The 26,518-nt window shown below is 33.9% G+C and overlaps 11 non-coding genes across 11 annotated transcripts; 1 reads left to right on the top strand and 10 right to left on the bottom strand.

Moving 5' to 3' along the window:
- Positions 1 to 1,542: 1,542 nt before the first annotated feature.
- TRNAQ-UUG (transfer RNA glutamine (anticodon UUG)) lies at positions 1,543 to 1,614 on the bottom strand. The gene has a single exon. It is a non-coding gene; the product is annotated as a tRNA-Gln (tRNA).
- Positions 1,615 to 4,062: 2,448 nt separating this feature from the next.
- Positions 4,063 to 4,134, bottom strand: TRNAQ-UUG (transfer RNA glutamine (anticodon UUG)). Its single transcript has one exon. It is a non-coding gene; the product is annotated as a tRNA-Gln (tRNA).
- Positions 4,135 to 6,582: 2,448 nt separating this feature from the next.
- TRNAQ-UUG (transfer RNA glutamine (anticodon UUG)) lies at positions 6,583 to 6,654 on the bottom strand. Its single transcript has one exon. It is a non-coding gene; the product is annotated as a tRNA-Gln (tRNA).
- Positions 6,655 to 9,096: 2,442 nt separating this feature from the next.
- On the bottom strand, positions 9,097 to 9,168 carry TRNAQ-UUG (transfer RNA glutamine (anticodon UUG)). Its single transcript has one exon. It is a non-coding gene; the product is annotated as a tRNA-Gln (tRNA).
- A 2,448-nt stretch (positions 9,169 to 11,616) lies between these two features.
- On the bottom strand, positions 11,617 to 11,688 carry TRNAQ-UUG (transfer RNA glutamine (anticodon UUG)). Its single transcript has one exon. It is a non-coding gene; the product is annotated as a tRNA-Gln (tRNA).
- A 1,549-nt stretch (positions 11,689 to 13,237) lies between these two features.
- Positions 13,238 to 13,309, top strand: TRNAQ-CUG (transfer RNA glutamine (anticodon CUG)). The gene has a single exon. It is a non-coding gene; the product is annotated as a tRNA-Gln (tRNA).
- Positions 13,310 to 14,135: 826 nt separating this feature from the next.
- TRNAQ-UUG (transfer RNA glutamine (anticodon UUG)) lies at positions 14,136 to 14,207 on the bottom strand. Its single transcript has one exon. It is a non-coding gene; the product is annotated as a tRNA-Gln (tRNA).
- Positions 14,208 to 16,655: 2,448 nt separating this feature from the next.
- Positions 16,656 to 16,727, bottom strand: TRNAQ-UUG (transfer RNA glutamine (anticodon UUG)). Its single transcript has one exon. It is a non-coding gene; the product is annotated as a tRNA-Gln (tRNA).
- A 2,448-nt stretch (positions 16,728 to 19,175) lies between these two features.
- Positions 19,176 to 19,247, bottom strand: TRNAQ-UUG (transfer RNA glutamine (anticodon UUG)). The gene has a single exon. It is a non-coding gene; the product is annotated as a tRNA-Gln (tRNA).
- A 2,448-nt stretch (positions 19,248 to 21,695) lies between these two features.
- On the bottom strand, positions 21,696 to 21,767 carry TRNAQ-UUG (transfer RNA glutamine (anticodon UUG)). The gene has a single exon. It is a non-coding gene; the product is annotated as a tRNA-Gln (tRNA).
- Positions 21,768 to 24,209: 2,442 nt separating this feature from the next.
- TRNAQ-UUG (transfer RNA glutamine (anticodon UUG)) lies at positions 24,210 to 24,281 on the bottom strand. The gene has a single exon. It is a non-coding gene; the product is annotated as a tRNA-Gln (tRNA).
- Between the last annotated feature and the right edge of the window lie 2,237 nt (positions 24,282 to 26,518).

Raw genomic sequence — 26,518 nt, 5'->3', positions numbered from 1 at the left:
AAAATGTGCTAAATTCGCCTTATCAATAGCGCAGAAAGCTTCAAAAAGGGATGCTGGGAATCAGGCCTCTGAAATGCATTTCAGAAAAACAGGATAGGATTTCTTAATGCCACACTATTTCGTGTAGGAATGTGATGTAAACGTATTATAATGTTTGTATTTCTGTAACTTGTTCAAGCTGATGGACGTTTTGAAAGGAATCAATAATTGTCGCTTTCAACCTACTGGTGTTGGATTTGAGCTATCAATAAACAAAGATGACAGAAATGGAAAAGGTCAAGAGTAATAAAATAGTACCCCCAAGATTTGGACTGGTACCTTTGCATGCAAAGTCCAAAGTGCCAATCATTGCTCTTTGGCGCAGCCCATGTGAGAGACAAAGAAATGGGTGTATTAGTTTGGAAATGTAAAATGTTTTAATATGATACAGTCAAAGATGATCATTATGATATAACTTGCCTATCTTGATAAACGTGTGCATATTTAACACTGTTATGGAGAATGTATCTGAACAGAATCAAATCACATTATAGCTCTTTACACTATGAGCATTCAACAGAGATATCCTTTCATCAATGTAAGAAATGCCCCCGCACTAATGCGCTCTCTTTTGTCTCAATGGAAAAATGACTCATGTATGGGAGGGTTCCATGGTCTAATGGTTAGCATCCTGGACTCTGAATCCAGCGATCCGAGTTCAAATCTCGGTGGGACCTACTTGAATTATGAGATTTACTATTTCACCCATTTCTTAGAATTTGGACTTGGAAAAACATAACGTCAATGTTTTATACTGATATTTATCAACGTATAAGTATGCATCTATGTATACATAGCTATATCCGTCTAGATAGCGATAAGACTATATACAGAAATCAATTATTCATAAACATATGTATTGAAGCTGAAAACTAAAAACTGTTGTTTCCCATCCACAATTTAAACGTTAGGTTCATTTCCTCTCTCATCTATATGACCAGTAATGAGATAGTTAATTTTTGCTGATTTCTTATATGACAACATGCTTGACTTACACAGTGCATTTAATTGTGAATTTCTTTGAAAGAGAAATTCAGATTATTACCTTTGACACGTCTTTCGAAAGATTTTACTTTATGGTTATGGATTTACTTTAGAAAATCAGAGTGTAAATATATGTGTGTCTGAATTTCATGATTGTTATTCAAAACGTCATATCTTCTGTCCCCATAATACACAATTTGATTCCTCAAGTTTTGTTTTAATGAAGGATTTCCAATTAAAAAGTTCCATCTTCCCCTTATCAATAACAGTAAGATTTAAGAAAGTAATATCTTGCATCAGCCCCCTGTGATGAGTTTGAGAAAACAGAGTCAGCTCGCAAAATGTCTCATTATTTTGAGCCATTTAATTTCCATGTTTTCTAAAAGTTCTATCATTTGCTCACTTCGAATAGACTTTCAGAATACAATCAATAAATTAATGTTTCACTCTACCCGTGTTAGATTTGTGATGTTTATGAATACACTTGACAGAAAAAGAGTTGATCAACAGTCATGAAAGTGGTCCCACTGAGATTTGAACTCGGATCCTTGGATTCAAAGTCCAAAGTGCTAACCATTACACCATGGAACCTCCCATGTAACAAGGGAGCAAATTGCTGCAGCAATGTGAACATTTCAAAGTTTTTAATGTTCTACAGTCAAAGACCAACAGAATGTTATTACTTTTCTATTCTGTTCAACTTTTGCATATTGAACTATGTTAGGGAAGGATGTTGCCCAGAGGACTCAAGTAACGCTATCACCTTGTTGAACAGTACTTTTTATGTGAGATACGATTTTGCAATAAAATATAAGATTCCCCCGTAAATGCAATCTCTTCTCTCAAAATGAAAAGCTCAACCTGGTACAGGTGGTTTGATGGTATCATGCTTAGCACTCTAGACTCTGAAAACCGGGATCTGAGTACAAATCACAGTGGGACTTATCTAAACTTTACGATTTTCTTTTCCATTCAGTTCTTAGAATTATTAATTGGAAAAACATCTCATTTACTTATAAACTTGTACATATCCACTTTACACGTATGTATCTCCCTATATCTTGCTATATGTCTCTGTATATTTATAGGACAACATAAACACATACATTATAAAAATGCATATAATTAGTGGAGGTGAAAATAATGAAAAGTTGTTGCCTCTCCACATTTGAAACATGAGCTTCTTCTCCTTACTCTTCTATATGTCATGAAATTGAGATACTCACTTTTTACTCAATTTTGATCTAACAATATAGTTGATTTATATAAAGCATATCATATGATTTGTGAATAATCTTAAAAGAGAAAATTAGATCAGTACCTGTGAGGCCTCCAAGCAAAAGCTTATGTTTCAAGATTGCAGATCGACTGTTGAAAATCAGCATGAAAAACGTTTTATTTCACAATTTCCATACTAATATACAAAAAACATTTGTACTATCTGAATGATACCGTCATTGTGGTTCTCTAGGTTTGATTTAAGAACACTTCTCTTTCAAAATGTGCTAAATTCGCCTTATCAATAGCGCAGAAAGCTTCAAAAAGGGATGCTGGGAATCAGGCCTCTGAAATGCATTTCAGAAAAACAGGATAGGATTTCTTAATGCCACACTATTTCGTGTAGGAATGTGATGTAAACGTATTATAATGTTTGTATTTCTGTAACTTGTTCAAGCTGATGGACGTTTTGAAAGGAATCAATAATTGTCTCTTTCAACCTACTGGTGTTGGATTTGAGCTATCAATAAACAAAGATGACAGAAATGGAAAAGGTCAAGAGTAATAAAATAGTACCCCCAAGATTTGGACTGGTACCTTTGCATGCAAAGTCCAAAGTGCCAATCATTGCTCTTTGGCGCAGCCCATGTGAGAGACAAAGAAATGGGTGTATTAGTTTGGAAATGTAAAATGTTTTAATATGATACAGTCAAAGATGATCATTATGATATAACTTGCCTATCTTGATAAACGTGTGCATATTTAACACTGTTATGGAGAATGTATCTGAACAGAATCAAATCACATTATAGCTCTTTACACTATGAGCATTCAACAGAGATATCCTTTCATCAATGTAAGAAATGCCCCCGCACTAATGCGCTCTCTTTTGTCTCAATGGAAAAATGACTCATGTATGGGAGGGTTCCATGGTCTAATGGTTAGCATCCTGGACTCTGAATCCAGCGATCCGAGTTCAAATCTCGGTGGGACCTACTTGAATTATGAGATTTACTATTTCACCCATTTCTTAGAATTTGGACTTGGAAAAACATAACGTCAATGTTTTATACTGATATTTATCAACGTATAAGTATGCATCTATGTATACATAGCTATATCCGTCTAGATAGCGATAAGACTATATACAGAAATCAATTATTCATAAACATATGTATTGAAGCTGAAAACTAAAAACTGTTGTTTCCCATCCACAATTTAAACGTTAGGTTCATTTCCTCTCTCATCTATATGACCAGTAATGAGATAGTTAATTTTTGCTGATTTCTTATATGACAACATGCTTGACTTACACAGTGCATTTAATTGTGAATTTCTTTGAAAGAGAAATTCAGATTATTACCTTTGACACGTCTTTCGAAAGATTTTACTTTATGGTTATGGATTTACTTTAGAAAATCAGAGTGTAAATATATGTGTGTCTGAATTTCATGATTGTTATTCAAAACGTCATATCTTCTGTCCCCATAATACACAATTTGATTCCTCAAGTTTTGTTTTAATGAAGGATTTCCAATTAAAAAGTTCCATCTTCCCCTTATCAATAACAGTAAGATTTAAGAAAGTAATATCTTGCATCAGCCCCCTGTGATGAGTTTGAGAAAACAGAGTCAGCTCGCAAAATGTCTCATTATTTTGAGCCATTTAATTTCCATGTTTTCTAAAAGTTCTATCATTTGCTCACTTCGAATAGACTTTCAGAATACAATCAATAAATTAATGTTTCACTCTACCCGTGTTAGATTTGTGATGTTTATGAATACACTTGACAGAAAAAGATTTGATCAACAGTCATGAAAGTGGTCCCACTGAGATTTGAACTCGGATCCTTGGATTCAAAGTCCAAAGTGCTAACCATTACACCATGGAACCTCCCATGTAACAAGGGAGCAAATTGCTGCAGCAATGTGAACATTTCAAAGTTTTTAATGTTCTACAATCAAAGACCAACAGAATGTTATTACTTTTCTATTCTGTTCAACTTTTGCATATTGAACTATGTTAGGGAAGGATGTTGCCCAGAGGACTCAAGTAACGCTATCACCTTGTTGAACAGTACTTTTTATGTGAGATACGATTTTGCAATAAAATATAAGATTCCCCCGTAAATGCAATCTCTTCTCTCAAAATGAAAAGCTCAACCTGGTACAGGTGGTTTGATGGTATCATGCTTAGCACTCTAGACTCTGAAAACCGGGATCTGAGTACAAATCACAGTGGGACTTATCTAAACTTTACGATTTTCTTTTCCATTCAGTTCTTAGAATTATTAATTGGAAAAACATCTCATTTACTTATAAACTTGTACATATCCACTTTACACGTATGTATCTCCCTATATCTTGCTATATGTCTCTGTATATTTATAGGACAACATAAACACATACATTATAAAAATGCATATAATTAGTGGAGGTGAAAATAATGAAAAGTTGTTGCCTCTCCACATTTGAAACATGAGCTTCTTCTCCTTACTCTTCTATATGTCATGAAATTGAGATACTCACTTTTTACTCAATTTTGATCTAACAATATAGTTGATTTATATAAAGCATATCATATGATTTGTGAATAATCTTAAAAGAGAAAATTAGATCAGTACCTGTGAGGCCTCCAAGCAAAAGCTTATGTTTCACGATTGCAGATCGACTGTTGAAAATCAGCATGAAAAACGTTTTATTTCACAATTTCCATACTAATATACAAAAAACATTTGTACTATCTGAATGATACCGTCATTGTGGTTCTCTAGGTTTGATTTAAGAACACTTCTCTTTCAAAATGTGCTAAATTCGCCTTATCAATAGCGCAGAAAGCTTCAAAAAGGGATGCTGGGAATCAGGCCTCTGAAATGCATTTCAGAAAAACAGGATAGGATTTCTTAATGCCACACTATTTCGTGTAGGAATGTGATGTAAACGTATTATAATGTTTGTATTTCTGTAACTTGTTCAAGCTGATGGACGTTTTGAAAGGAATCAATAATTGTCTCTTTCAACCTACTGGTGTTGGATTTGAGCTATCAATAAACAAAGATGACAGAAATGGAAAAGGTCAAGAGTAATAAAATAGTACCCCCAAGATTTGGACTGGTACCTTTGCATGCAAAGTCCAAAGTGCCAATCATTGCTCTTTGGCGCAGCCCATGTGAGAGACAAAGAAATGGGTGTATTAGTTTGGAAATGTAAAATGTTTTAATATGATACAGTCAAAGATGATCATTATGATATAACTTGCCTATCTTGATAAACGTGTGCATATTTAACACTGTTATGGAGAATGTATCTGAACAGAATCAAATCACATTATAGCTCTTTACACTATGAGCATTCAACAGAGATATCCTTTCATCAATGTAAGAAATGCCCCCGCACTAATGCGCTCTCTTTTGTCTCAATGGAAAAATGACTCATGTATGGGAGGGTTCCATGGTCTAATGGTTAGCATCCTGGACTCTGAATCCAGCGATCCGAGTTCAAATCTCGGTGGGACCTACTTGAATTATGAGATTTACTATTTCGCCCATTTCTTAGAATTTGGACTTGGAAAAACATAACGTCAATGTTTTATACTGATATTTATCAACGTATAAGTATGCATTTATGTATACATAGCTATATCCGTCTAGATAGCGATAAGACTATATACAGAAATCAATTATTCATAAACATATGTATTGAAGCTGAAAACTAAAAACTGTTGTTTCCCATCCACAATTTAAACGTTAGGTTCATTTCCTCTCTCATCTATATGACCAGTAATGAGATAGTTAATTTTTGCTGATTTCTTATATGACAACATGCTTGACTTACACAGTGCATTTAATTGTGAATTTCTTTGAAAGAGAAATTCAGATTATTACCTTTGACACGTCTTTCGAAAGATTTTACTTTATGGTTATGGATTTACTTTAGAAAATCAGAGTGTAAATATATGTGTGTCTGAATTTCATCATTGTTATTCAAAACGTCATATCTTCTGTCCCCATAATACACAATTTGATTCCTCAAGTTTTGTTTTAATGAAGGATTTCCAATTAAAAAGTTCCATCTTCCCCTTATCAATAACAGTAAGATTTAAGAAAGTAATATCTTGCATCAGCCCCCTGTGATGAGTTTGAGAAAACAGAGTCAGCTCGCAAAATGTCTCATTATTTTGAGCCATTTAATTTCCATGTTTTCTAAAAGTTCTATCATTTGCTCACTTCGAATAGACTTTCAGAATACAATCAATAAATTAATGTTTCACTCTACCCGTGTTAGATTTGTGATATTTATGAATACACTTGACAGAAAAAGATTTGATCAACAGTCATGAAAGTGGTCCCACCGAGATTTGAACTCGGATCCTTGGATTCAAAGTCCAAAGTGCTAACCATTACACCATGGAACCTCCCATGTAACAAGGGAGCAAATTGCTGCAGCAATGTGAACATTTCAAAGTTTTTAATGTTCTACAGTCAAAGACCAACAGAATGTTATTACTTTTCTATTCTGTTCAACTTTTGCATATTGAACTATGTTAGGGAAGGATGTTGCCCAGAGGACTCAAGTAACGCTATCACCTTGTTGAACAGTACTTTTTATGTGAGATACGATTTTGCAATAAAAGATAAGATTCCCCCGTGAATGCAATCTCTTCTCTCAAAATGAAAAGCTCAACCTGGTACAGGTGGGTTGATGGTATCATGCTTAGCACTCTAGACTCTGAAAACCGGGATCTGAGTACAAATCACAGTGGGACTTATCTAAACTTTACGATTTTCTTTTCCATTCAGTTCTTAGAATTATTAATTGGAAAAACATCTCATTTACTTATAAACTTGTACATATCCACTTTACACGTATGTATCTCCCTATATCTTGCTATATGTCTCTGTATATTTATAGGACAACATAAACACATACATTATAAAAATGCATATAATTAGTAGAGGTGAAAATAATGAAAAGTTGTTGCCTCTCCACATTTGAAACATGAGCTTCTTCTCCTTACTCTTCTATATGTCATGAAATTGAGATACTCACTTTTTACTCAATTTTGATCTAACAATATAGTTGATTTATACAAAGCATATCATATGATTTGTGAATAATCTTAAAAGAGAAAATTAGATCAGTACCTGTGAGGCCTCCAAGCAAAAGCTTATGTTTCACGATTGCAGATCGACTGTTGAAAATCAGCATGAAAAACGTTTTATTTCACAATTTCCATACTAATATACAAAAAACATTTGTACTATCTGAATGATACCGTCATTGTGGTTCTCTAGGTTTGATTTAAGAACACTTCTCTTTCAAAATGTGCTAAATTCGCCTTATCAATAGCGCAGAAAGCTTCAAAAAGGGATGCTGGGAATCAGGCCTCTGAAATGCATTTCAGAAAAACAGGATAGGATTTCTTAATGCCACACTATTTTGTGTAGGAATGTGATGTAAACGTATTATAATGTTTGTATTTCTGTAACTTGTTCAAGCTGATGGACGTTTTGAAAGGAATCAATAATTGTCTCTTTCAACCTACTGGTGTTGGATTTGAGCTATCAATAAACAAAGATGACAGAAATGGAAAAGGTCAAGAGTAATAAAATCGTACCCCCAAGATTTGGACTGGTACCTTTGCATGCAAAGTCCAAAGTGCCAATCATTGCTCTTTGGCGCAGCCCATGTGAGAGACAAAGAAATGGGTGTATTAGTTTGGAAATGTAAAATGTTTTAATATGATACAGTCAAAGATGATCATTATGATATAACTTGCCTATCTTGATAAACGTGTGCATATTTAACACTGTTATGGAGAATGTATCTGAACAGAATCAAATCACATTATAGCTCTTTACACTATGAGCATTCAACAGAGATATCCTTTCATCAATGTAAGAAATGCCCCCGCACTAATGCGCTCTCTTTTGTCTCAATGGAAAAATGACTCATGTATGGGAGGGTTCCATGGTCTAATGGTTAGCATCCTGGAATCTGAATCCAGCGATCCGAGTTCAAATCTCGGTGGGACCTACTTGAATTATGACATTTACTATTTCACCCATTTCTTAGAATTTGGACTTGGAAAAACATAATGTTTTATACTGATATTTATCAACGTATAAGTATGCATCTATGTATACATAGCTATATCCGTCTAGATAGCGATAAGACTATATAAAGAAATCAATTATTCATAAACATATGTATTGAAGCTGAAAACTAAAAACTGTTGTTTCCCATCCACAATTTAAACGTTAGGTTCATTTCCTCTCTCATCTATATGACCAGTAATGAGATAGTTAATTTTTGCTGATTTCTTATATGACAACATGCTTGACTTACACAGTGCATTTAATTGTGAATTTCTTTGAAAGAGAAATTCAGATTATTACCTTTGACACGTCTTTCGAAAGATTTTACTTTATGGTTATGGATTTACTTTAGAAAATCAGAGTGTAAATATATGTGTGTCTGAATTTCATGATTGTTATTCAAAACGTCATATCTTCTGTCCCCATAATACACAATTTGATTCCTCAAGTTTTGTTTTAATGAAGGATTTCCAATTAAAAAGTTCCATCTTCCCCTTATCAATAACAGTAAGATTTAAGAAAGTAATATCTTGCATCAGCCCCCTGTGATGAGTTTGAGAAAACAGAGTCAGCTCGCAAAATGTCTCATTATTTTGAGCCATTTAATTTCCATGTTTTCTAAAAGTTCTATCATTTGCTCACTTCGAATAGACTTTCAGAATACAATCAATAAATTAATGTTTCACTCTACCCGTGTTAGATTTGTGATGTTTATGAATACACTTGACAGAAAAAAATTTGATCAACAGTCATGAAAGTGGTCCCACTGAGATTTGAACTCGGATCCTTGGATTCAAAATCCAAAGTGCTAACCATTACACCATGGAACCTCCCATGTAACAAGGGAGCAAATTGCTGCAGCAATGTGAACATTTCAAAGTTTTTAATGTTCTACAGTCAAAGACCAACAGAATGTTATTACTTTTCTATTCTGTTCAACTTTTGCATATTGAACTATGTTAGGGAAGGATGTTGCCCAGAGGACTCAAGTAACGCTATCACCTTGTTGAACAGTACTTTTTATGTGAGATACGATTTTGCAATAAAAGATAAGATTCCCCCGTGAATGCAATCTCTTCTCTCAAAATGAAAAGCTCAACCTGGTACAGGTGGGTTGATGGTATCATGCTTAGCACTCTAGACTCTGAAAACCGGGATCTGAGTACAAATCACAGTGGGACTTATCTAAACTTTACGATTTTCTTTTCCATTCAGTTCTTAGAATTATTAATTGGAAAAACATCTCATTTACTTATAAACTTGTACATATCCACTTTACACGTATGTATCTCCCTATATCTTGCTATATGTCTCTGTATATTTATAGGACAACATAAACACATACATTATAAAAATGCATATAATTAGTAGAGGTGAAAATAATGAAAAGTTGTTGCCTCTCCACATTTGAAACATGAGCTTCTTCTCCTTACTCTTCTATATGTCATGAAATTGAGATACTCACTTTTTACTCAATTTTGATCTAACAATATAGTTGATTTATACAAAGCATATCATATGATTTGTGAATAATCTTAAAAGAGAAAATTAGATCAGTACCTGTGAGGCCTCCAAGCAAAAGCTTATGTTTCACGATTGCAGATCGACTGTTGAAAATCAGCATGAAAAACGTTTTATTTCACAATTTCCATACTAATATACAAAAAACATTTGTACTATCTGAATGATACCGTCATTGTGGTTCTCTAGGTTTGATTTAAGAACACTTCTCTTTCAAAATGTGCTAAATTCGCCTTATCAATAGCGCAGAAAGCTTCAAAAAGGGATGCTGGGAATCAGGCCTCTGAAATGCATTTCAGAAAAACAGGATAGGATTTCTTAATGCCACACTATTTTGTGTAGGAATGTGATGTAAACGTATTATAATGTTTGTATTTCTGTAACTTGTTCAAGCTGATGGACGTTTTGAAAGGAATCAATAATTGTCTCTTTCAACCTACTGGTGTTGGATTTGAGCTATCAATAAACAAAGATGACAGAAATGGAAAAGGTCAAGAGTAATAAAATCGTACCCCCAAGATTTGGACTGGTACCTTTGCATGCAAAGTCCAAAGTGCCAATCATTGCTCTTTGGCGCAGCCCATGTGAGAGACAAAGAAATGGGTGTATTAGTTTGGAAATGTAAAATGTTTTAATATGATACAGTCAAAGATGATCATTATGATATAACTTGCCTATCTTGATAAACGTGTGCATATTTAACACTGTTATGGAGAATGTATCTGAACAGAATCAAATCACATTATAGCTCTTTACACTATGAGCATTCAACAGAGATATCCTTTCATCAATGTAAGAAATGCCCCCGCACTAATGCGCTCTCTTTTGTCTCAATGGAAAAATGACTCATGTATGGGAGGGTTCCATGGTCTAATGGTTAGCATCCTGGACTCTGAATCCAGAGATCTGAGTTCAAATCTCGGTGGGACCTACTTGAATTATGAGATTTACTATTTCACCCATTTCTTAGAATTTGGACTTGGAAAAACATAACGTCAATGTTTTATACTGATATTTATCAACGTATAAGTATGCATCTATGTATACATAGCTATATCCGTCTAGATAGCGATAAGACTATATACAGAAATCAATTATTCATAAACATATGTATTGAAGCTGAAAACTAAAAACTGTTGTTTCCCATCCACAATTTAAACGTTAGGTTCATTTCCTCTCTCATCTATATGACCAGTAATGAGATAGTTAATTTTTGCTGATTTCTTATATGACAACATGCTTGACTTACACAGTGCATTTAATTGTGAATTTCTTTGAAAGAGAAATTCAGATTATTACCTTTGACACGTCTTTCGAAAGATTTTACTTTATGGTTATGGATTTACTTTAGAAAATCAGAGTGTAAATATATGTGTGTCTGAATTTCATGATTGTTATTCAAAACGTCATATCTTCTGTCCCCATAATACACAATTTGATTCCTCAAGTTTTGTTTTAATGAAGGATTTCCAATTAAAAAGTTCCATCTTCCCCTTATCAATAACACTAAGATTTAAGAAAGTAATATCTTGCATCAGCCCCCTGTGATGAGTTTGAGAAAACAGAGTCAGCTCGCAAAATGTCTCATTATTTTGAGCCATTTAATTTCCATGTTTTCTAAAAGTTCTATCATTTGCTCACTTCGAATAGACTTTCAGAATACAATCAATAAATTAATGTTTCACTCTACCCGTGTTAGATTTGTGATATTTATGAATACACTTGACAGAAAAAGATTTGATCAACAGTCATGAAAGTGGTCCCACCGAGATTTGAACTCGGATCCTTGGAATCAAAGTCCAAAGTGCTAACCATTACACCATGGAACCTCCCATGTGACAAGGGAGCAAATTGCTGCAGCAATGTGAACATTTCAAAGTTTTTAATGTTCTACAGTCAAAGACCAACAGAATGTTATTACTTTTCTATTCTGTTCAACTTTTGCATATTGAACTATGTTAGGGAAGGATGTTGCCCAGAGGACTCAAGTAACGCTATCACTCTGTTGAACAGTACTTTTTATGTGAGATACGATTTTGCAATAAAATATAAGATTCCCCCGTGAATGCAATCTCTTCTCTCAAAATGAAAAGCTCAACCTGGTACAGGTGGTTTGATGGTATCAAGCTTAGCACTCTAGACTCTGAAAACCGGGATCTGAGTACAAATCACAGTGGGACTTATCTAAACTTTACGATTTTCTTTTCCATTCAGTTCTTAGAATTATTAATTGGAAAAACATCTCATTTACTTATAAACTTGTACATATCCACTTTACACGTATGTATCTCCCTATATCTTGCTATATGTCTCTGTATATTTATAGGACAACATAAACACATACATTATAAAAATGCATATAATTAGTAGAGGTGAAAATAATGAAAAGTTGTTGCCTCTCCACATTTGAAACATGAGCTTCTTCTCCTTACTCTTCTATATGTCATGAAATTGAGATACTCACTTTTTACTCAATTTTGATCTAACAATATAATTGATTTATACAAAGCATATCATATGATTTGTGAATAATCTTAAAAGAGAAAATTAGATCAGTACCTGTGAGGCCTCCAAGCAAAAGCTTATGTTTCACGATTGCAGATCGACTGTTGAAAATCAGCATGAAAAACGTTTTATTTCACAATTTCCATACTAATATACAAAAACATTTGTACTCTCTGAATGATACCGTCATTGTGGTTCTCTAGGTTTGATTTAAGAACACTTCTCTTTCGAAATGTGCTAAATTCGCCTTATCAATAGCGCAGAAAGCTTCAAAAAGGGATGCTGGGAATCAGGCCTCTGAAATGCATTTCAGAAAAACAGGATAGGATTTCTTAATGTCACACTATTTTGTGTAGGAATGTGATGTAAACGTATTATAATGTTTGTATTTCTGTAACTTGTTCAAGCTGATGGACGTTTTGAAAGGAATCAATAATTGTCTCTTTCAACCTACTGGTGTTGGATTTGAGCTATCAATAAACAAAGGTGACAGAAATAGAAAAGGTCAAGAGTAATAAAATAGTACCCCCAAGATTTGGACTGGTACCTTTGCATGCAAAGTCCAACGTGCCAATCATTGCTCTTTGGCGCAGCCCATGTGAGAGACAAAGAAATGGGTGTATTAGTTTGGAAATGTAAAATGTTTTAATATGTTACAGTCAAAGATGATCATTATGATATAACTTGCCTATCCTGATAAACGTTTGCATATTTAACACTGTTAAGGAGAATGTATCTGAACAGAATCAAATCACATTATAGCTCTTTACACTATGAGCATTCAACAGAGTTATCGTTTCATCAATGTAAGAAATGCCCCCGCACTAATGCGCTCTCTTTTGTCTCAATGGAAAAATGACTCATGTATGGGAGGGTTCCATGGTGTAATGGTTAGCACTCTGGACTCTGAATCCAGCGATCCGAGTTCAAATCTCGGTGGGACCTGCTTGAATTATGAGATTTACTATTTCACCCATTTCTTAGAATTTGGTCTTGGAAAAACATAACGTCAATGTTTTATACTGATACTTATCAACGTATAAGTATGCATCTATGTATACATAGCTATATCCGTCTAGATAGCGATAAGACTATATAAAGAAATCAATTATTCATAAACATATGTATTGAACCTGAAAACTAAAAACTGTTGTTTCCCATGCACAATTTAAACGTTAGGTTCATTTCCTCTCTCATCTATATGACCAGTAACGAGATAGTTAATTTTTGCTGATTTCTTATATGACAACATGCTTGACTTACACAGTGCATTTAATTGTGAGTTTCTTTGAAAGAGAAATTCAGATTATTACCTTTGACACGTCTTTCGAAAGATTTTACTTTATGGTTATGGATTTACTTTAGAAAATCAGAGTGTAAATATATGTGTGTCTGAATTTCACGATTGTTATTCAAAACGTCATATCTTCTGTCCCCATAATACACAATTTGATTCCTCAAGTTTTGTTTTAATGAAGGATTTCCAATTAAAAAGTTCCATCTTCCCCTTATCAATAACAGTAAGATTTAAGAAAGTAATATCTTGCATCAGCCCCCTGTGATGAGTTTGAGAAAACAGAGTCAGCTCGCAAAATGTCTCATTATTTTGAGCCATTTAATTTCCATGTTTTCTAAAAGTTCTATCATTTGCTCACATCGAATAGACTTTCAGAATACAATCAATAAATTAATGTTTCACTCTACCCGTGTTAGATTTGTGATATTTATGAATACACTTGACAGAAAAAGATTTGATCAACAGTCATGAAAGTGGTCCCACCGAGATTTGAACTCGGATCCTTGGATTCAAAGTCCAAAGTGCTAACCATTACACCATGGAACCTCCCATGTGACAAGGGAGCAAATTGCTGCAGCAATGTGAACATTTCAAAGTTTTTAATGTTCTACAGTCAAAAACCAACAGAATGTTATTACTTTTCTATTCTGTTCAACTTTTGCATATTGAACTATGTTAGGGAAGGATGTTGCCCAGAGGACTCAAGTAACGCTATCAATCTGTTGAACAGTACTTTTTATGTGAGATACGATTTTGCAATAAAATATAAGATTCCCCCGTGAATGCAATCTCTTCTCTCAAAATGAAAAGCTCAACCTGGTACAGGTGGTTTGATGGTATCATGCTTAGCACTCTAGACCCTGAAAACCGGGATCTGAGTACAAATCACAGTGGGACTTATCTAAACTTTACGATTTTCTTTTCCATTCAGTTCTTAGAATTATTAATTGGAAAAACATCTCATTTACTTATAAACTTGTACATATCCACTTTACACGTATGTATCTCCCTATATCTTGCTATATGTCTCTGTATATTTATAGGACAACATAAACACATACATTATAAAAATGCATATAATTAGTGGAGGTGAAAATAATGAAAAGTTGTTGCCTCTCCACATTTGAAACATGAGCTTCTTCTCCTTACTCTTCTATATGTCATGAAATTGAGATACTCACTTTTTACTCAATTTTGATCTAACAATATAGTTGATTTATATAAAGCATATCATATGATTTGTGAATAATCTTAAAAGAGAAAATTAGATCAGTACCTGTGAGGCCTCCAAGCAAAAGCTTATGTTTCACGATTGCAGATCGACTGTTGAAAATCAGCATGAAAAACGTTTTATTTCACAATTTCCATACTAATATACAAAAAACATTTGTACTATCTGAATGATACCGTCATTGTGGTTCTCTAGGTTTGATTTAAGAACACTTCTCTTTCAAAATGTGCTAAATTCGCCTTATCAATAGCGCAGAAAGCTTCAAAAAGGGATGCTGGGAATCAGGCCTCTGAAATGCATTTCAGAAAAACAGGATAGGATTTCTTAATGCCACACTATTTCGTGTAGGAATGTGATGTAAACGTATTATAATGTTTGTATTTCTGTAACTTGTTCAAGCTGATGGACGTTTTGAAAGGAATCAATAATTGTCGCTTTCAACCTACTGGTGTTGGATTTGAGCTATCAATAAACAAAGATGACAGAAATGGAAAAGGTCAAGAGTAATAAAATAGTACCCCCAAGATTTGGACTGGTACCTTTGCATGCAAAGTCCAAAGTGCCAATCATTGCTCTTTGGCGCAGCCCATGTGAGAGACAAAGAAATGGGTGTATTAGTTTGGAAATGTAAAATGTTTTAATATGATACAGTCAAAGATGATCATTATGATATAACTTGCCTATCTTGATAAACGTGTGCATATTTAACACTGTTATGGAGAATGTATCTGAACAGAATCAAATCACATTATAGCTCTTTACACTATGAGCATTCAACAGAGATATCCTTTCATCAATGTAAGAAATGCCCCCGCACTAATGCGCTCTCTTTTGTCTCAATGGAAAAATGACTCATGTATGGGAGGGTTCCATGGTCTAATGGTTAGCATCCTGGACTCTGAATCCAGCGATCCGAGTTCAAATCTCGGTGGGACCTACTTGAATTATGAGATTTACTATTTCACCCATTTCTTAGAATTTGGACTTGGAAAAACATAACGTCAATGTTTTATACTGATATTTATCAACGTATAAGTATGCATCTATGTATACATAGCTATATCCGTCTAGATAGCGATAAGACTATATACAGAAATCAATTATTCATAAACATATGTATTGAAGCTGAAAACTAAAAACTGTTGTTTCCCATCCACAATTTAAACGTTAGGTTCATTTCCTCTCTCATCTATATGACCAGTAATGAGATAGTTAATTTTTGCTGATTTCTTATATGACAACATGCTTGACTTACACAGTGCATTTAATTGTGAATTTCTTTGAAAGAGAAATTCAGATTATTACCTTTGACACGTCTTTCGAAAGATTTTACTTTATGGTTATGGATTTACTTTAGAAAATCAGAGTGTAAATATATGTGTGTCTGAATTTCATGATTGTTATTCAAAACGTCATATCTTCTGTCCCCATAATACACAATTTGATTCCTCAAGTTTTGTTTTAATGAAGGATTTCCAATTAAAAAGTTCCATCTTCCCCTTATCAATAACAGTAAGATTTAAGAAAGTAATATCTTGCATCAGCCCCCTGTGATGAGTTTGAGAAAACAGAGTCAGCTCGCAAAATGTCTCATTATTTTGAGCCATTTAATTTCCATGTTTTCTAAAAGTTCTATCATTTGCTCACTTCGAATAGACTTTCAGAATACAATCAATAAATTAATGTTTCACTCTACCCGTGTTAGATTTGTGATGTTTATGAATACACTTGACAGAAAAAGAGTTGATCAACAGTCATGAAAGTGGTCCCACTGAGATTTGAACTCGGATCCTTGGATTCAAAGTCCAAAGTGCTAACCATTACACCATGGAACCTCCCATGTAACAAGGGAGCAAATTGCTGCAGCAATGTGAACATTTCAAAGTTTTTAATGTTCTACAGTCAAAGACCAACAGAATGTTATTACTTTTCTATTCTGTTCAACTTTTGCATATTGAACTATGTTAGGGAAGGATGTTGCCCAGAGGACTCAAGTAACGCTATCACCTTGTTGAACAGTACTTTTTATGTGAGATACGATTTTGCAATAAAATATAAGATTCCCCCGTAAATGCAATCTCTTCTCTCAAAATGAAAAGCTCAACCTGGTACAGGTGGTTTGATGGTATCATGCTTAGCACTCTAGACTCTGAAAACCGGGATCTGAGTACAAATCACAGTGGGACTTATCTAAACTTTACGATTTTCTTTTCCATTCAGTTCTTAGAATTATTAATTGGAAAAACATCTCATTTACTTATAAACTTGTACATATCCACTTTACACGTATGTATCTCCCTATATCTTGCTATATGTCTCTGTATATTTATAGGACAACATAAACACATACATTATAAAAATGCATATAATTAGTGGAGGTGAAAATAATGAAAAGTTGTTGCCTCTCCACATTTGAAACATGAGCTTCTTCTCCTTACTCTTCTATATGTCATGAAATTGAGATACTCACTTTTTACTCAATTTTGATCTAACAATATAGTTGATTTATATAAAGCATATCATATGATTTGTGAATAATCTTAAAAGAGAAAATTAGATCAGTACCTGTGAGGCCTCCAAGCAAAAGCTTATGTTTCAAGATTGCAGATCGACTGTTGAAAATCAGCATGAAAAACGTTTTATTTCACAATTTCCATACTAATATACAAAAAACATTTGTACTATCTGAATGATACCGTCATTGTGGTTCTCTAGGTTTGATTTAAGAACACTTCTCTTTCAAAATGTGCTAAATTCGCCTTATCAATAGCGCAGAAAGCTTCAAAAAGGGATGCTGGGAATCAGGCCTCTGAAATGCATTTCAGAAAAACAGGATAGGATTTCTTAATGCCACACTATTTCGTGTAGGAATGTGATGTAAACGTATTATAATGTTTGTATTTCTGTAACTTGTTCAAGCTGATGGACGTTTTGAAAGGAATCAATAATTGTCTCTTTCAACCTACTGGTGTTGGATTTGAGCTATCAATAAACAAAGATGACAGAAATGGAAAAGGTCAAGAGTAATAAAATAGTACCCCCAAGATTTGGACTGGTACCTTTGCATGCAAAGTCCAAAGTGCCAATCATTGCTCTTTGGCGCAGCCCATGTGAGAGACAAAGAAATGGGTGTATTAGTTTGGAAATGTAAAATGTTTTAATATGATACAGTCAAAGATGATCATTATGATATAACTTGCCTATCTTGATAAACGTGTGCATATTTAACACTGTTATGGAGAATGTATCTGAACAGAATCAAATCACATTATAGCTCTTTACACTATGAGCATTCAACAGAGATATCCTTTCATCAATGTAAGAAATGCCCCCGCACTAATGCGCTCTCTTTTGTCTCAATGGAAAAATGACTCATGTATGGGAGGGTTCCATGGTCTAATGGTTAGCATCCTGGACTCTGAATCCAGCGATCCGAGTTCAAATCTCGGTGGGACCTACTTGAATTATGAGATTTACTATTTCACCCATTTCTTAGAATTTGGACTTGGAAAAACATAACGTCAATGTTTTATACTGATATTTATCAACGTATAAGTATGCATCTATGTATACATAGCTATATCCGTCTAGATAGCGATAAGACTATATACAGAAATCAATTATTCATAAACATATGTATTGAAGCTGAAAACTAAAAACTGTTGTTTCCCATCCACAATTTAAACGTTAGGTTCATTTCCTCTCTCATCTATATGACCAGTAATGAGATAGTTAATTTTTGCTGATTTCTTATATGACAACATGCTTGACTTACACAGTGCATTTAATTGTGAATTTCTTTGAAAGAGAAATTCAGATTATTACCTTTGACACGTCTTTCGAAAGATTTTACTTTATGGTTATGGATTTACTTTAGAAAATCAGAGTGTAAATATATGTGTGTCTGAATTTCATGATTGTTATTCAAAACGTCATATCTTCTGTCCCCATAATACACAATTTGATTCCTCAAGTTTTGTTTTAATGAAGGATTTCCAATTAAAAAGTTCCATCTTCCCCTTATCAATAACAGTAAGATTTAAGAAAGTAATATCTTGCATCAGCCCCCTGTGATGAGTTTGAGAAAACAGAGTCAGCTCGCAAAATGTCTCATTATTTTGAGCCATTTAATTTCCATGTTTTCTAAAAGTTCTATCATTTGCTCACTTCGAATAGACTTTCAGAATACAATCAATAAATTAATGTTTCACTCTACCCGTGTTAGATTTGTGATGTTTATGAATACACTTGACAGAAAAAGATTTGATCAACAGTCATGAAAGTGGTCCCACTGAGATTTGAACTCGGATCCTTGGATTCAAAGTCCAAAGTGCTAACCATTACACCATGGAACCTCCCATGTAACAAGGGAGCAAATTGCTGCAGCAATGTGAACATTTCAAAGTTTTTAATGTTCTACAATCAAAGACCAACAGAATGTTATTACTTTTCTATTCTGTTCAACTTTTGCATATTGAACTATGTTAGGGAAGGATGTTGCCCAGAGGACTCAAGTAACGCTATCACCTTGTTGAACAGTACTTTTTATGTGAGATACGATTTTGCAATAAAATATAAGATTCCCCCGTAAATGCAATCTCTTCTCTCAAAATGAAAAGCTCAACCTGGTACAGGTGGTTTGATGGTATCATGCTTAGCACTCTAGACTCTGAAAACCGGGATCTGAGTACAAATCACAGTGGGACTTATCTAAACTTTACGATTTTCTTTTCCATTCAGTTCTTAGAATTATTAATTGGAAAAACATCTCATTTACTTATAAACTTGTACATATCCACTTTACACGTATGTATCTCCCTATATCTTGCTATATGTCTCTGTATATTTATAGGACAACATAAACACATACATTATAAAAATGCATATAATTAGTGGAGGTGAAAATAATGAAAAGTTGTTGCCTCTCCACATTTGAAACATGAGCTTCTTCTCCTTACTCTTCTATATGTCATGAAATTGAGATACTCACTTTTTACTCAATTTTGATCTAACAATATAGTTGATTTATATAAAGCATATCATATGATTTGTGAATAATCTTAAAAGAGAAAATTAGATCAGTACCTGTGAGGCCTCCAAGCAAAAGCTTATGTTTCACGATTGCAGATCGACTGTTGAAAATCAGCATGAAAAACGTTTTATTTCACAATTTCCATACTAATATACAAAAAACATTTGTACTATCTGAATGATACCGTCATTGTGGTTCTCTAGGTTTGATTTAAGAACACTTCTCTTTCAAAATGTGCTAAATTCGCCTTATCAATAGCGCAGAAAGCTTCAAAAAGGGATGCTGGGAATCAGGCCTCTGAAATGCATTTCAGAAAAACAGGATAGGATTTCTTAATGCCACACTATTTCGTGTAGGAATGTGATGTAAACGTATTATAATGTTTGTATTTCTGTAACTTGTTCAAGCTGATGGACGTTTTGAAAGGAATCAATAATTGTCTCTTTCAACCTACTGGTGTTGGATTTGAGCTATCAATAAACAAAGATGACAGAAATGGAAAAGGTCAAGAGTAATAAAATAGTACCCCCAAGATTTGGACTGGTACCTTTGCATGCAAAGTCCAAAGTGCCAATCATTGCTCTTTGGCGCAGCCCATGTGAGAGACAAAGAAATGGGTGTATTAGTTTGGAAATGTAAAATGTTTTAATATGATACAGTCAAAGATGATCATTATGATATAACTTGCCTATCTTGATAAACGTGTGCATATTTAACACTGTTATGGAGAATGTATCTGAACAGAATCAAATCACATTATAGCTCTTTACACTATGAGCATTCAACAGAGATATCCTTTCATCAATGTAAGAAATGCCCCCGCACTAATGCGCTCTCTTTTGTCTCAATGGAAAAATGACTCATGTATGGGAGGGTTCCATGGTCTAATGGTTAGCATCCTGGACTCTGAATCCAGCGATCCGAGTTCAAATCTCGGTGGGACCTACTTGAATTATGAGATTTACTATTTCGCCCATTTCTTAGAATTTGGACTTGGAAAAACATAACGTCAATGTTTTATACTGATATTTATCAACGTATAAGTATGCATTTATGTATACATAGCTATATCCGTCTAGATAGCGATAAGACTATATACAGAAATCAATTATTCATAAACATATGTATTGAAGCTGAAAACTAAAAACTGTTGTTTCCCATCCACAATTTAAACGTTAGGTTCATTTCCTCTCTCATCTATATGACCAGTAATGAGATAGTTAATTTTTGCTGATTTCTTATATGACAACATGCTTGACTTACACAGTGCATTTAATTGTGAATTTCTTTGAAAGAGAAATTCAGATTATTACCTTTGACACGTCTTTCGAAAGATTTTACTTTATGGTTATGGATTTACTTTAGAAAATCAGAGTGTAAATATATGTGTGTCTGAATTTCATCATTGTTATTCAAAACGTCATATCTTCTGTCCCCATAATACACAATTTGATTCCTCAAGTTTTGTTTTAATGAAGGATTTCCAATTAAAAAGTTCCATCTTCCCCTTATCAATAACAGTAAGATTTAAGAAAGTAATATCTTGCATCAGCCCCCTGTGATGAGTTTGAGAAAACAGAGTCAGCTCGCAAAATGTCTCATTATTTTGAGCCATTTAATTTCCATGTTTTCTAAAAGTTCTATCATTTGCTCACTTCGAATAGACTTTCAGAATACAATCAATAAATTAATGTTTCACTCTACCCGTGTTAGATTTGTGATATTTATGAATACACTTGACAGAAAAAGATTTGATCAACAGTCATGAAAGTGGTCCCACCGAGATTTGAACTCGGATCCTTGGATTCAAAGTCCAAAGTGCTAACCATTACACCATGGAACCTCCCATGTAACAAGGGAGCAAATTGCTGCAGCAATGTGAACATTTCAAAGTTTTTAATGTTCTACAGTCAAAGACCAACAGAATGTTATTACTTTTCTATTCTGTTCAACTTTTGCATATTGAACTATGTTAGGGAAGGATGTTGCCCAGAGGACTCAAGTAACGCTATCACCTTGTTGAACAGTACTTTTTATGTGAGATACGATTTTGCAATAAAAGATAAGATTCCCCCGTGAATGCAATCTCTTCTCTCAAAATGAAAAGCTCAACCTGGTACAGGTGGGTTGATGGTATCATGCTTAGCACTCTAGACTCTGAAAACCGGGATCTGAGTACAAATCACAGTGGGACTTATCTAAACTTTACGATTTTCTTTTCCATTCAGTTCTTAGAATTATTAATTGGAAAAACATCTCATTTACTTATAAACTTGTACATATCCACTTTACACGTATGTATCTCCCTATATCTTGCTATATGTCTCTGTATATTTATAGGACAACATAAACACATACATTATAAAAATGCATATAATTAGTAGAGGTGAAAATAATGAAAAGTTGTTGCCTCTCCACATTTGAAACATGAGCTTCTTCTCCTTACTCTTCTATATGTCATGAAATTGAGATACTCACTTTTTACTCAATTTTGATCTAACAATATAGTTGATTTATACAAAGCATATCATATGATTTGTGAATAATCTTAAAAGAGAAAATTAGATCAGTACCTGTGAGGCCTCCAAGCAAAAGCTTATGTTTCACGATTGCAGATCGACTGTTGAAAATCAGCATGAAAAACGTTTTATTTCACAATTTCCATACTAATATACAAAAAACATTTGTACTATCTGAATGATACCGTCATTGTGGTTCTCTAGGTTTGATTTAAGAACACTTCTCTTTCAAAATGTGCTAAATTCGCCTTATCAATAGCGCAGAAAGCTTCAAAAAGGGATGCTGGGAATCAGGCCTCTGAAATGCATTTCAGAAAAACAGGATAGGATTTCTTAATGCCACACTATTTTGTGTAGGAATGTGATGTAAACGTATTATAATGTTTGTATTTCTGTAACTTGTTCAAGCTGATGGACGTTTTGAAAGGAATCAATAATTGTCTCTTTCAACCTACTGGTGTTGGATTTGAGCTATCAATAAACAAAGATGACAGAAATGGAAAAGGTCAAGAGTAATAAAATCGTACCCCCAAGATTTGGACTGGTACCTTTGCATGCAAAGTCCAAAGTGCCAATCATTGCTCTTTGGCGCAGCCCATGTGAGAGACAAAGAAATGGGTGTATTAGTTTGGAAATGTAAAATGTTTTAATATGATACAGTCAAAGATGATCATTATGATATAACTTGCCTATCTTGATAAACGTGTGCATATTTAACACTGTTATGGAGAATGTATCTGAACAGAATCAAATCACATTATAGCTCTTTACACTATGAGCATTCAACAGAGATATCCTTTCATCAATGTAAGAAATGCCCCCGCACTAATGCGCTCTCTTTTGTCTCAATGGAAAAATGACTCATGTATGGGAGGGTTCCATGGTCTAATGGTTAGCATCCTGGAATCTGAATCCAGCGATCCGAGTTCAAATCTCGGTGGGACCTACTTGAATTATGACATTTACTATTTCACCCATTTCTTAGAATTTGGACTTGGAAAAACATAATGTTTTATACTGATATTTATCAACGTATAAGTATGCATCTATGTATACATAGCTATATCCGTCTAGATAGCGATAAGACTATATAAAGAAATCAATTATTCATAAACATATGTATTGAAGCTGAAAACTAAAAACTGTTGTTTCCCATCCACAATTTAAACGTTAGGTTCATTTCCTCTCTCATCTATATGACCAGTAATGAGATAGTTAATTTTTGCTGATTTCTTATATGACAACATGCTTGACTTACACAGTGCATTTAATTGTGAATTTCTTTGAAAGAGAAATTCAGATTATTACCTTTGACACGTCTTTCGAAAGATTTTACTTTATGGTTATGGATTTACTTTAGAAAATCAGAGTGTAAATATATGTGTGTCTGAATTTCATGATTGTTATTCAAAACGTCATATCTTCTGTCCCCATAATACACAATTTGATTCCTCAAGTTTTGTTTTAATGAAGGATTTCCAATTAAAAAGTTCCATCTTCCCCTTATCAATAACAGTAAGATTTAAGAAAGTAATATCTTGCATCAGCCCCCTGTGATGAGTTTGAGAAAACAGAGTCAGCTCGCAAAATGTCTCATTATTTTGAGCCATTTAATTTCCATGTTTTCTAAAAGTTCTATCATTTGCTCACTTCGAATAGACTTTCAGAATACAATCAATAAATTAATGTTTCACTCTACCCGTGTTAGATTTGTGATGTTTATGAATACACTTGACAGAAAAAAATTTGATCAACAGTCATGAAAGTGGTCCCACTGAGATTTGAACTCGGATCCTTGGATTCAAAATCCAAAGTGCTAACCATTACACCATGGAACCTCCCATGTAACAAGGGAGCAAATTGCTGCAGCAATGTGAACATTTCAAAGTTTTTAATGTTCTACAGTCAAAGACCAACAGAATGTTATTACTTTTCTATTCTGTTCAACTTTTGCATATTGAACTATGTTAGGGAAGGATGTTGCCCAGAGGACTCAAGTAACGCTATCACCTTGTTGAACAGTACTTTTTATGTGAGATACGATTTTGCAATAAAAGATAAGATTCCCCCGTGAATGCAATCTCTTCTCTCAAAATGAAAAGCTCAACCTGGTACAGGTGGGTTGATGGTATCATGCTTAGCACTCTAGACTCTGAAAACCGGGATCTGAGTACAAATCACAGTGGGACTTATCTAAACTTTACGATTTTCTTTTCCATTCAGTTCTTAGAATTATTAATTGGAAAAACATCTCATTTACTTATAAACTTGTACATATCCACTTTACACGTATGTATCTCCCTATATCTTGCTATATGTCTCTGTATATTTATAGGACAACATAAACACATACATTATAAAAATGCATATAATTAGTAGAGGTGAAAATAATGAAAAGTTGTTGCCTCTCCACATTTGAAACATGAGCTTCTTCTCCTTACTCTTCTATATGTCATGAAATTGAGATACTCACTTTTTACTCAATTTTGATCTAACAATATAGTTGATTTATACAAAGCATATCATATGATTTGTGAATAATCTTAAAAGAGAAAATTAGATCAGTACCTGTGAGGCCTCCAAGCAAAAGCTTATGTTTCACGATTGCAGATCGACTGTTGAAAATCAGCATGAAAAACGTTTTATTTCACAATTTCCATACTAATATACAAAAAACATTTGTACTATCTGAATGATACCGTCATTGTGGTTCTCTAGGTTTGATTTAAGAACACTTCTCTTTCAAAATGTGCTAAATTCGCCTTATCAATAGCGCAGAAAGCTTCAAAAAGGGATGCTGGGAATCAGGCCTCTGAAATGCATTTCAGAAAAACAGGATAGGATTTCTTAATGCCACACTATTTTGTGTAGGAATGTGATGTAAACGTATTATAATGTTTGTATTTCTGTAACTTGTTCAAGCTGATGGACGTTTTGAAAGGAATCAATAATTGTCTCTTTCAACCTACTGGTGTTGGATTTGAGCTATCAATAAACAAAGATGACAGAAATGGAAAAGGTCAAGAGTAATAAAATCGTACCCCCAAGATTTGGACTGGTACCTTTGCATGCAAAGTCCAAAGTGCCAATCATTGCTCTTTGGCGCAGCCCATGTGAGAGACAAAGAAATGGGTGTATTAGTTTGGAAATGTAAAATGTTTTAATATGATACAGTCAAAGATGATCATTATGATATAACTTGCCTATCTTGATAAACGTGTGCATATTTAACACTGTTATGGAGAATGTATCTGAACAGAATCAAATCACATTATAGCTCTTTACACTATGAGCATTCAACAGAGATATCCTTTCATCAATGTAAGAAATGCCCCCGCACTAATGCGCTCTCTTTTGTCTCAATGGAAAAATGACTCATGTATGGGAGGGTTCCATGGTCTAATGGTTAGCATCCTGGACTCTGAATCCAGAGATCTGAGTTCAAATCTCGGTGGGACCTACTTGAATTATGAGATTTACTATTTCACCCATTTCTTAGAATTTGGACTTGGAAAAACATAACGTCAATGTTTTATACTGATATTTATCAACGTATAAGTATGCATCTATGTATACATAGCTATATCCGTCTAGATAGCGATAAGACTATATACAGAAATCAATTATTCATAAACATATGTATTGAAGCTGAAAACTAAAAACTGTTGTTTCCCATCCACAATTTAAACGTTAGGTTCATTTCCTCTCTCATCTATATGACCAGTAATGAGATAGTTAATTTTTGCTGATTTCTTATATGACAACATGCTTGACTTACACAGTGCATTTAATTGTGAATTTCTTTGAAAGAGAAATTCAGATTATTACCTTTGACACGTCTTTCGAAAGATTTTACTTTATGGTTATGGATTTACTTTAGAAAATCAGAGTGTAAATATATGTGTGTCTGAATTTCATGATTGTTATTCAAAACGTCATATCTTCTGTCCCCATAATACACAATTTGATTCCTCAAGTTTTGTTTTAATGAAGGATTTCCAATTAAAAAGTTCCATCTTCCCCTTATCAATAACACTAAGATTTAAGAAAGTAATATCTTGCATCAGCCCCCTGT

Source organism: Lissotriton helveticus, chromosome 4_1 (assembly GCF_964261635.1).
Source record: "Lissotriton helveticus chromosome 4_1, aLisHel1.1, whole genome shotgun sequence".
In the NCBI taxonomy this organism is placed as follows: domain Eukaryota; kingdom Metazoa; phylum Chordata; class Amphibia; order Caudata; family Salamandridae; genus Lissotriton; species Lissotriton helveticus.
Note: the sequence above shows the minus strand (reverse complement) of the source record. Positions and strands in the feature narration are given on the sequence as shown.